The sequence below is a fragment of the Myodes glareolus genome, chromosome 7, assembly GCF_982192425.1.
Source record: "Myodes glareolus chromosome 7, mMyoGla1.1, whole genome shotgun sequence".
NCBI classification, from domain to species: domain Eukaryota; kingdom Metazoa; phylum Chordata; class Mammalia; order Rodentia; family Cricetidae; genus Myodes; species Myodes glareolus.
Window position 1 is genome coordinate 100,791,898 of NC_142032.1, and position 12,593 is coordinate 100,804,490.

General features: G+C 38.2%; 1 long non-coding RNA gene across 2 annotated transcripts in view; it reads right to left on the minus strand.

Annotated features, from left to right (window-relative positions):
* LOC146893393 (uncharacterized) overlaps positions 1-12,593 on the minus strand; it is a 42,945-nt gene that overhangs the window by 10,159 nt on the left and 20,193 nt on the right. For both annotated transcript variants that reach the window (XR_015003007.2, XR_015003008.2), the window contains exon 2: positions 2,925-2,977. This is a non-coding gene — a long non-coding RNA (uncharacterized LOC146893393). The remainder of the gene's footprint in view (positions 1-2,924; positions 2,978-12,593) is intronic.

Sequence of the window (12,593 nt, forward strand, 5' to 3'; positions counted from 1 at the left end):
AAGATCTCCTGTTGGTCTATGTGCTCCAGGCTGCTTGGTCCATGGGTTTTGAAGGCAATTCTCTTCATCATCTTCATGGAAGATGATGCCTTCCATCTCCCCAGAGAAGTGCTAAGATTATAGACAAGCACCACAGCATCCAGTTCTCACAGGATCTGGGCATTGATTGAGGTCATCAGTCTGTGTGACAAATGCCTTCATCCCCTGAACCACCTCACTGGACCTGACAGACATGCTTTTGATTCTACACTGTATTTTTCCAAGTTAATATAAAGTTCTACCATGGTGCTGAAGCATTGTTGTTCTCAGCACCCATACTGGGTAATCCATGACAGCCTGTGACTCCAGATCCAGGGGATCCCTCGCCATTTACTCAAAGCCAGAAGGACTAACTTAAGTGGAGAAGGTGTACTGGTTATAGGTGGTCATGAATCGAAAGACTGATTTTCTGGTTACTGTTATGCCTAGCAGTTATTAAAGTGTATCCCTGTATTTAATGTATCGTTGTTCCAGTATAAAAGAGTTATGTTACAATTGAGTGTGTGACCTAGGTTTGAACTGGCAAAACAAAAGATACCATTGGAAATCCATGAGCTTCCCTTTACCTTACCCCTATGATAGTAAATTTTACCCATGTGTGAAAAGTTCTGGAAGGGGGCTGGTCTTGAAAAAGTCCCATATTCTTATAGCTAGAAAAAGTTCCATGCCATGACATTTAATCTTAAACTTGATTATTTAGCCAATGAGAGATATAAAACAAGGCATCAAATAAGGCTCTTTCCTTTATTTTTTGATGAGATAAATCAGATTATTAAGTTGATATGTCGAATTTAATGGAGAAATAGGGTAAAAATAGTTCTGAATTAAGTGGAAATTTTAATTCTTTCTCTATACTCAGGGCTCTAGCAGTTAAGAATTTGGGGCCTTTTGAAACTACCTAAACTAAGAGACCTCACAAAACAAGAAGATTAAAGAGTCCAGAGCCTATACTAAACATGATTCCTTTCTGTAAGCTAGTTTCGTCATTGTCCCAGTCTTCCGGTGTCCTCCCCCATTCCTCAGCTTCTCTATTGCCCTCCATAAAGAAGCTACTTACCCATGCCCTCAAAGCTTTTGGAGTTGGAATGGCCATGGTTAGCATTCTTCTGGCACCTGTGAGTAAGTTCTGACTTGTTTTTAGTGTCTGAGAGGTAGTGAGTTTAGGTATCACTGTTAGCCCCTTCTTTTGGCCTTGACCCACCATCATCTGAGATGGCTCATGTAATTCATTAAGTAAAACTATAGTTGTCTCATTCTAAACCACTCTTTAATATATGGAAACAGAAATAGGGGTGTAATGAGAACAATCATATAAACAAAATTAAAAAATAAAAGGATGGAAGATGAATGAATTTGTGAGGAGAGTTGCGCTTTGTATAGTCCAATGATTTAGTTTTTGTTAAGGATTCAACTTACTCTATAAATAAATACCAGTAATAAATATTCTTATTTTTGTAAGACAAGATTAAACTCTTAAGAGTTTGGACATTTTCCTAAGTTCAAAATGTCAGAGGCAGTACCAGACTCAAGTCAGATTAGAGATGCTGTTCAGAGATCTTTGTTGCCCTGATGAGGATTCAGTGAACTAGATGAAGCAGAGGAACGTGGTTACAGATGGAGGAGAAAACAGGAGAGCAGGGTGTATGACTCAAATTTGGGAGCACAGGCCCCTAGGGCACTGGCTCCCAAGAGCTTTGACTCAGCATACCTAGGGGCCCCTTAGGAAGTTTGAGGGCTGCTCTGGAAGATGTGTCTATCATAGGTCCCAGACTGGGCAGAGTTCAAACTAGCCGCCAGCTATCAAGAAGGGTCACAAGCCTGCTGGCTCAGATAGATGACCAGTTCTGGTGTTCAGCTCTGGGTGGAGTCTGTGACTCTTAGGAAAGATAGACCTGAACATGAGATCAGCAGGAGAAAGAGTAGGGAGAAAAAGTATATGACATTTTTATGCACTACCATACTATACTCTCATTCTCTCAACTATGTTTTAAAAAAATCTCCTGATTCCTGATTTTAGGCTCATCATTTATAAAAACCAGGGTCACAGTTGTATATATCCTGAGCAGTCATCTGATGATTAAATGACATATATTTTCTATGGATCAGGGACCAACAGTTTAGCTTAAAACTTTGGTCTTCCTCATAACCAATAGGTCTAAACTAACAGATAAGTTAGAGAATAATAAGATTACTCTAAGAATTGTAATGCAGCCTCAGAGCTTTATGATTAAAGTTGGCAATGGTATAAATATTATTTATTTTAAAAAATACTCTGTCATATTAGAACCATTCAACCAGTTAGTTTGCCTAACTCTACAGATAAAGTTGAATACCACTGACAGCCATTTTATAATCCAAGAACACCTCCCTAATCAATGAAGATCTAAAACTTTTAAAAATGAAAGAGTCTAAGGAACATGAGCAGGAATTGAGAAGAGCATGATATGATGTAGAGCTGGAAAGCTGATTAGAGATATTTGAAGATACAATGCATTCAGACTAAAGGAAAACTAGAAGGATTGTACTCAATTGAGATCTTTCTATGTTAGTAGCCATTGTAATTCTATCACTTAAATCATCTGATGCCCGTGTAATTAAATCCAGAAATGAGTAGCACCATTTGAATACTGTATTATTACTAGAATATAATTTAAATAATTCTTATTAATTATCTTAGGCTAATAATAGCATTCAGAAATGGGTTATTGTCTTCTTCACTAATGAAGAAGGAACACAAACATAAGAGTGTGAGCAAATTTCTGGAGAACAGAACTGATGGTTATAACCCAAGTGTACTGATCTGCTGTGCTATGTACAGTATATTACTTCTTGCTAAGTGTGTGATATTGAGAATCAAAGAGATCATGTCCTTGGCCCAAACTTACAGAACTCCCCAAAGTGACAGCAAGGCCATCTCTGTTCCTGCTGAAGAATTCTCCTGTAACAGCAAAGCACAAAGGAAATTGTCTACCGTGAGCTCAATGAAGAAGGAACACAGATATCTTCTCTTCTGACATTTACTTCATGAAGACTTGGGATCAGGTGGCCATAAACATACACTACCATTTTGTACTATGTATTCATGTGAAGTAGCATTCTTCACATGGTGACTGTAAAATCAAAATAATCAATTGAAAAACATTGAGGATGTTGTATATCTTATAATATCAAATACTAAGAAAGGATGCAATTAATGTAAAAAGAAGCAAGCAAATGAATCTCATTAGCCTGCAGAATTGCTTTCATGTTTAAGAAGCAGTAAATTTATACTTATAGATCAAGCTAGTCACCCCTCCAGCATGGAGTGAGAAGACGCTCACGTCTGTAACTGGGGAACTACTGACAGTGGCTTCTGGGAGAGGAAGAGTCCATTCTCTTCAAAGATATGTCTCCTGAGTAGTGCCACCATCCTACAGTGGATAGTTTCATACCTATGGACAGTATGAATTTGACACAGGGAGTTATTTAAAAGATTAAATTAAATAAATAACAGTATTTTAAATTTAGGAGGAGTGAGAAGATGGGAGTAGGACTTGGAGAGGATGGAGGGGCGAATATGATTGAAATATACTGTAGGAAATTCTCAAAACTTAATGAAAATATTATCTTAAAAATTAAATATATAAAAAGTAGTGTTTCAGAATACTTGTCTATCATACTTTATTAATCATGGCAATATCTCATAGGAAAATTTGAGAAAAAAATTAAATATATATTGAAAATGTCTATAATAAAAAAGTTATTCTCTTGAATCACAGGGATTTTTTACAAATTTTAAATTATAACTTATTTTTTACAAATTTAAATTACAAATTCTTGAGAAAACAAGAGGCCATAGACGTTCATCACGTGATAAATTTGGTTAAAGAGACTGAGCATACTTACGTCCCACCATTAATCTCTGCCCTAACCACTGATTTCCCATTCTTTGACATTAACTCAGAGTCTTAATATCCCCAAGGCACAGAAATCCACGCATCTCGTACATATCTGTGTGACATTTTACCTCTGGTCAGTCCCGAAGTCATTAAAGTAAGAGAGGCAGCGTGTTCTGCTCCTGCGATAGAAATACTGAACTTGTTGCAAACTATCACCAGAGCCTTTACTTGCAGGGTCTGACAACACAAGAACCGCAGGTATTACCGGTAGAAATTTTACTCCATATGCTAACAACTTTGGAATCATTTTGTGTTTCATATTGTAACTCCCATCTTCACTGAGAAAGGAAGAACTTAATATCAGGCCTGTAGAAGCTCTGATTTATTTTTTGTTGTTGTTTTTTTTTAATTAATTGAAACGTTTTTATTTATTTTACATACTGACCACAGTTTACCCTTCCTCCTCTCCTCCCATTCCATCCCCCTCCACTCCCATATTCCCATTGACCTCACCATCCACTTTTCCATTTCTGTTCAGAAAGCCGGCCTCTCATGGGTATCAACAACAAAGCATGGCACACCAAGCTGAGGCAGGATCAAGATCCTCCCCTTACATAAAGCCTGGGTGAGGCAATGCAGGATGGGGAACAGGTTCCCAATAGCTAGTTTAAGTGCCAGGAACTGCTCCTGATCCCATTGCTGGGAGCTCAACAGACAGACCAAGCTACACAACTGTCACACGCATGCAGAGGGCCTCTGTTGGTCCCATGCAGGCTCCCTAACTGTTGGTCCAGAGCCTCTGCTCTCCCACGAGATCAGCTCGGCTGTCTCTGTGGGTTCCTCTGTCATGACCGTGACCCCTCTGGCTCTTACAATCTCTTTTACATCAGGCAGGCCCATGCGCCCAGCTATTGTTCAGAAGTCACCCATCCCTGTCCCTCTAAGGATAAACTTAGGGGTTTCTTGGAGAAATGCCTATTGGTCAGGCTAGGGAGAAGATAGCTTGCATAGGGAAAATGTAAAGAAAATGGGTGAAAAGGAGTGTCTGGGCAGAGGAGGTTGACCAGAAGTTCCAGTATGATGACTTGTAATCAAATATCTCCTGCGAAATTAGCTATTGAAGACCTAAATACTATTTTAAAATAAAATGAATCTGCTTAAGTGTGAAATTCAAGTAATAGCTGACTAGTAGCACCGGCTGTGGACAGTGTTCACACAGAGCCTGTAAGAGACATTCGGCATTCAAACTCTAATCTCACTTTCTTCAGTTTGTAGAAGGTTGAAGGCCTGAGGGGAGAAGTAGGTCCCTCCATATCATACAAGTATAAGGTTCTAGAACTAAACTTGGGTTTAAGGGTAACCTTAAAGTCACTGACATCCCAACGTCTCCCCTAGCCTGTGACTCTTGCTTAAGAACACAATGGACAGGTGAAAGATAAAATTCCAGAGTTGTTTTGATTTGCATCTTTTTCTGATGACTAAGAATGTTGAATATTTTTTATGTGTCTTTCAGTCATTTGAGATTCATCTGTTGAGAGTTCTCTGTTTAAGTCTGTATCCCAATTTTTTAAATTGGATTATGTATTCCTTTGATGTCAAGTTTCTTGTGTTCTTTTTATATTTTGGAAATCAGTTCTCTGTGTTGATGTGGAGTTGGTGAAGAAGATCTTTTCCCATTCTGTATGCTGTCATTTTGTTTGTTGACTGTGTCCTGTGCTGTACAGAAGCTTCTCAGTTTCCCAAGGTCCCTTTTATTTATTGCTGCTCTCAGAGTCTGCACTAGAATGGCCAAGATCAAAAACACTGACGACAGCTTATGCTAGAGAAAATGTGGGGTAAGGAAGCACTCCTCAGTCACTGGTGGGAATGCAAACTTGTATAGCCAATTTGAAAATCAGTATGGCTATTTCTCAGAAAATTTGGAAGCAAGCTACCTCAAGACCCAGCACATATGCAAAGGATACTCAATCATACCACAAGGACATGTGCTCAGTTATGTTCATAGCAACATTATTCATAATAGCCAGAACCTAGAAACAACTTAGATGTCCCTCAACCAAAGAATGGATAAAGGAAATGTGGTATATTACACAATGGAGACCTATTTTATTCAGCAGTAAAAAATAATCACATTTTAAAATCTGCAGGCAAATGAATGGATCTAGAAAAAAACATATTGAGTGAGGTAACCCAGACCCAGAAAGACAAATACAATATGTATTCACTGATAAGTGGCTTTTAGACATAAAAAAAAAGAAAAACCAGCCTACAGGCCACAACTCCAGAGAACCTAGACAACAAAGAGAACCCTATGAGAGACATATATGGAGCTACACATATATATAGGAAGAAGAAAAAGACAAGATCTCCAGAGTAAATTGGGAACATGGGAGTCATGGGAGAGGGTAGAAAGAAGGGATAGAAGCAGAGGAAAATGTATATAGCTCAACAAAAACAATGAAAAAGAAATTTTAAAAATTTAAAATTAAACATACTTTATTAAATTAAACTATTTGTTAAATATCAAAAAAGAACACAATAGACAGTATAAATTTCCAGAATTCAACACTTTTAAAACTTACATGTGAATCTGTATCTTCTCTAAAGAGATTTGTAGGAGACATTTATATCTATTAAATAAACGTAGATTTCATTTTATAAGTTAAAAAGAAATGCCTCAAGTATATTTCCAGTCACTATCTCAAGATAGCACATGAATTTAATAGTTACACATAACTTGGGATGATGTTGTTATAGTAACTAATACATCCTAAGTATGTTCTATGTTTCTAGCTCTCTAATCAATGTTTACCGTTCTTTCATCCTAAGCTGGTTTGTTTCACGACTTGAAGAAGCCAAACAACTTTATCAAGTTCACATATAGGTGATATTTCTAGGATAACAAGCCCTTGCCCTTTTCTTTTCTTTTCTTTTCTTTTCTTTTCTTTTCTTTTCTTTTCTTTTCTTTTCTTTTCTTCTCTCCTCTCCTCTCCTCTCCTCTCCTCTCCTCTCCTCTCCTCTCTTCTCTTCTCTTCTCTTTCTTCCTTCCTTCCTTCCTTCCTTCTTTCCATCCTTCCTTCTTTTCTTCCTTCTGAGTCAGGATTTCACTGTATAGCCATGCTAGCCTAGAACACACCCTGTAGTGCAGGCTGTTGTTGTGTTGTGTATGAGTTGTTACTCATAGAGATCTGACTGTCTCTACCTCTTGAGGTTCTGGGACCTGCTCTACTCTATGTTCACTCCAAACACTGATGGCTTAGTTTAATCAGAAATCAGCTTGTATTTGTTGCAGACATTCACTGGCACCCTGTTTTTTTTATGTGACCTGCTTTAACTGGGTAGGCTTATGAGAAGTCTGGTGTAGAAGAGAAAAGAAGAGCTGCCTGTGCTAAATGAGGAAGTTGCTTTGTCTGATCCTGTTCAGCAATGCTTCTGAATGTAATATTTCACAAGTCAATGAATCTTAATTATTTCCCCACACCTTGCTCAGGAGAGAGAGAGAAAGAGAGAGAGAGAGAGAGAGAGAGAGAGAGAGAGAGAGAGAGAGAGAGACTCAATAAGAAAAATCCAGCTTATGTTCTTTACATTGTGTTACATCTTTTATTCGTCCCTTAGTTTTTAAAAGACATGTATTTCCAACCTTATAATCTCTATACATTTTGGAAAATATTATAATTTTGTATTGTGATTAATTGTTAGCTTTGACCAGGGCTTCTGACAGACAAACGGTATATGTTAGTCTCACTTAATCCTCAAGCATTGATATTAAGATCATCACACTACAGGTGTTCTACAAACCTTTCCTGAATGACTGTTAGGCTTTCTACAAACTCACAGCCCTCTATTTCCTCCAACTACCAACTCTGATTTAAATAAATTCCATTCTTTCATTCCTTCATATTCTGTCTCTAGGTCTCTGTTGTTGCATTCCCATAGTCTAAGCACAGAGAAGGTTGACTGGGCCCCTGCTGAGTCAGTTCTCACCCTCCCCCCAACCCTTTGGATGTGCTTGGCCTTCAGAGCTAGCATCTCAGCCAAGCACAGTAGTGCTGAGTCATGCTGAGTAATGCTGAGGCTTAGGGTGTGTGGCCAGATGTTTTCAGCCTTGAGTGATGAGTGCTATCTGGGTCTTCAGCAAGAAGTCCACAGAGACGGTGGCAAGAAATGGAGAAATTTGCTACCTGATGAAGACATTGCCCCCACCAGCACCGTGAAGAAAAGGGGACCCTGTAACACCGTGTGACATATTATAGAGCATTTTATTTTCTGAATAAAAAATTATTTTCATTATTATTAGTTGTCATGACATAATCAATTCTTTTGACTCCAGTGCTTATTCTTCAGTCTTATACATAGAAGCAATAGAATCACACATTTTTAGTACACACATACACACACACACTCAGAGACACACAGGAGTTTTGTTCATAAAATATGCAATAATCAATCAAATGCTATTAGAATAGTTGTGGTCACTGGACCTGTACTAGGTAGTTCCTGGACAAGTTCTCATGTATCCTGTATTCCAGTCCAGAAGCTTAGTTTAGGTTAGAATCAGTGTTATAAATGCTTGTTGAGTGGGATTTTTCCATTTTCACTCCATTTTGAACATACAGGAAGTACTCATTAGGATGTAGGGATGCGATACACATTTGCAGGAAGAAAAGGAAGCACCCAGTCCTCCTCCATTGCAAGGTAGAGGTTGCAGCCTCTGGACCAACGGCTGTCACTGCACACGTGTATTTTCTCGGATTATTCTAACATCAGAGAGTTTTCTCACCTCAAAGAAAATGTAAACTTCTTCCAACTAAAATGCCATGGCTTCTAAGTCACTGGTCACCTTCTTAGAGGGATATTGCCTGACATTGTCTTAACTGAAAGGCTGCTGTGCACCCAAGTTCCAAAGATGGCTTCTAGTTTCTTTAATTACCCATCCAATAGATCTGTCAAGCCAGTTCTGAGGTCATGATTGCTGTGACTACAGGTATGGATGGAGGTCAGCACAAAGTTACTGCTTGCTTTTTCAGCCTCAAAATCTTGATACTGATCTGTATTCCCACTTAGAAATGAACATGCATTATCGTGAGCTCGAGTGTGTACACACATGGCAGGCATGCTGTAGTTATGCCATTGAGACCATCACATGTGCCAACAGCTCAGGAGTGACTTTTGTTCATTCCCGCAGGTAAAGGAGAGCAATGGCCTGGAGAGACCATGTGAGGTTCAAAGCATCTCTAGGGTAGCCAGTAGGAAACCTTTTTTTCCCCTACAGTTTCCTCCTGGGCTAGTTCCTCAATTATGAACTTTCTAATTATGTATAAGAATTTTATGAGATCACAGTTAAAAGTTTCCGGCCTTGGGGTTCTTTCAGCTCCTTTATAACATTTGAGTCCCTCTTTTGATCATTTGGGGTTTATGTTTGTTTTGTCTTTGAAAAGAACATGATATCTCAATGGAATTTCAAGAATGCAACTTATTTCCTTGCCTCTTTGGGCTCCGTAAACTATATATAGATAGTCATGGTATCCTTGTAAATTTTTATAATAGCCACGCATTTGTAGGAATATGTATATACTTATGATTGTAAAACTCTAAATATATTTATCAGGCTTTCCCAAGCCAGATCCTCGAACACTATCCCATAGCCCATTCATTCTATTCATGAAGGAACAATGATGGGACATAGAAGGTAGGAGCCTGAACACTTCGAATCTCACCATCTCAGTGAAACCCCGACCTTGACTCAGCTCTGCACCTCTGGTTCTTATCTGTCCCCACAGTTTCTGACCCCACCTAGCTGCCATCATCCCAAGTCCCAGCAAAAGGAAAACAGCAGGTCCTTTGACTTCTCTTAAAATAAAATAAAATAAAATAAAATAAAATAAAATAAAGTCCCAAGTCCCTAGACAGATGGCCAAGAATAAAAAGGAGGAAAAAAGGAAGATGGAGGGAAGGAAATAGGTCTAGTGAGAAACCACACCACAGGCCTGTGAGGCTGGAGAGCAGGGAAGTGTTCTTTTCAACACCTGGGTCTAGTACTCTGGCAAATGAAAGTTTAGCTTCCCCAAACTCAATAGCCCAGAGGTGGAGAAGACTTATGTTCAGAATAATTCTTCTGAGTTATGAGTTTTGGGGCAAGAACAATCATTAAATATTGCCAACCCCAGGAACAACAAGCACAGGGTTGTTTCTCATAGTCTCCACTGGGATGACTTTGCTAAACGATAGGGTCTGGACTTGGTCAGGGTGGCTGTTATTTAGTTTCTGCTTACTTCACTAACTGTCACACCTTTATATTTTTCCAAAGAGATGTGAGTTTGCAATTTAGGAATTACCCTAAGTTAAAACTTCCACATAAGGCAGTACAAATCTTGAAGAGGCGTACGTAAGCAAGTTATAGCAATTTTTCATTTTTCTTAGATTTCAAAAATCACTAAATAGAAAGATATCTTTCACTTTGCCAGTTAGAAGTACAGATAGACCCTAAGCACACAATGGGGTCATTTCCAACACATCCAGCCACAGAAGTCTACCTTCTGCATAACGTTGGAGCCAATTTTATTTAGAAATTATTCAAATGTATGTCTAAGTTCAGTAAAGTTTACCAGCTATTAATTGACTTAATTAACTGATTAAAAATAATGAAATTTGGCCATTCCTTAAGGAATGGTGTTAGCTGGAAAGAAAAATTGAAAACGAAAACTACCGACCCTAGTAAGAACAAAGTATTTCTGACTATGTCAGAGTATTTTGGTAGGCTGATCTTGGTTTATAAAATACATGAGGTGATTATTCAACACACAAATAAAATTCTCCAGAATTTTAATCCGAAAAACAGACAACTTTGCAATTTAATTACTCATGGATCAAGTTAAAAAAACAAACAAATAAACAACAACAACAACTAAATAACAACAAAAGCATGGTAAAGAAACCAAAAAAAACCACAAAGTGACAGTTTGGAAGAAAATAGGGCATTTATGACTTTTCTAGGTTACCAGATTCAAGTATGAACTTCAAGTTCCATAGCTAAAGGAAACCGAAGACCAACTGGTTGGCTGCGGCTTTCTATTTGTCCTTCCTAGTACAAACCTCTCCGGGTAAATAAAAGCTATGCACATCTCTGCCTGGTTTGCTCAGGGTAGCCTCCAGGAGGTCTGTCAAGCAGCAGGGAGCCACTCTGAGAATGAGAGGCAACTCTGCCTCCAATACATCTATGGGACTGCTGCCTAAGCACATCTGACACTGTCCATGGCTTGTTCCTTATTTTCTAGTTTAGAGGCTTTCTGCAGGGATGCCACCTTGATGCAGTTAGTCAGTAAGACATTCCTGGTGAACCCAACACTTAGTGGAAATATTCTATCCCGTTTATTGCTGTTGGGAGGATATGAATATAGACATGCAATGCAAGCAAAACAAGTGACCATTTCTTTCAGTAAGAATTGGAAACGACTTTTTCCTGCTCAGAAATTTCACTGATATATATTTTGTTAATTTTAAAACTATTTATGGTGAAGAAGACGTTTTCTTGGGCAGCCCTAAAAAAATCATACACCAAAAGGTTATTTTACTACAAACAATGCATTGTTCAATGTCCCATACTAATAGTATATGAAATTGTCACACTATTTTACCCTTTCTTTGAACACTTATGGGCAATGCTTAGGAGTGAATCCAATCCCTGGACTTTGTACATGCTAGGCAAATACTATATTGTTTGAGCCTCTGACTTGGGTTTTTGAGACAAGGGTCTTGCTGTGTAACTCAGTTTGGCATACAGCTATTTTTATTGTTTATTGAGTTTTATTATTAAATAATGAAACATCTTTTCCAACCTAGAGTTCTGTTTTCTAGGTTGTTTCTTCTAGACAAGAAAAACTTAAATTGGACCCACAGAGCATTTTTAAAATGCCATACTATAGTTATTACAGATATCCTTGTCATTAACCTTTATGAAGTGGATATTATGGCTGCTATGGATCAACCACTAAAACTAATGTATTTATGAGTAAGTACATGTAATATTATACCACAGGTAACTATTTCAACATGTATATGGCAACTACATGGATATTCTAGACAATCCTATGTATATTATTTTATGCACACTATTTAGTAGTTAACAGGTTGTCAAATTGCTCTCTGTCATAAAAAGGTAAGTTGACATTTATATTGGCCACTGCTTAGAATCTGCACCCAGAAGACAATGTAGAGTAAAAACCGAAAGTGGGGCAGGGATTCAATGGTTTGTAATGACGCAAATTTGGGAAGACTATGAGTTAGATAACAGCTTCTGTAATCATAGGAGGAGGAAAAAGAGATGCATTCTCATGTGTCAGAAATGGCTGTGTTATACATATAGAGTCATCATAAAAGTCAAGGCAAATCAAAGGTAATAGAGGAAAGCCCCTGGCTAAACTCAGAATATAAGAACTGGAGACATAGAAGCCACGTTGCTAAATAAAGAGTAGAACTAAACTTAAGAAAATGAAATCTTCTGGATGAGAAATGCATAGGGCTATTAGAAATATAGGGAGCAACAAAGGAGGTAAAGAATAAAACGTACGCAGAACCTACCGAAGACAGGGACTTGGAAGGGCAACTAGATTATGTAGGAGAGCTTTTCTGGAGCTAGGAAAGCTAAACTGTGCACACATCTGCATCCTTCCCTCAGTC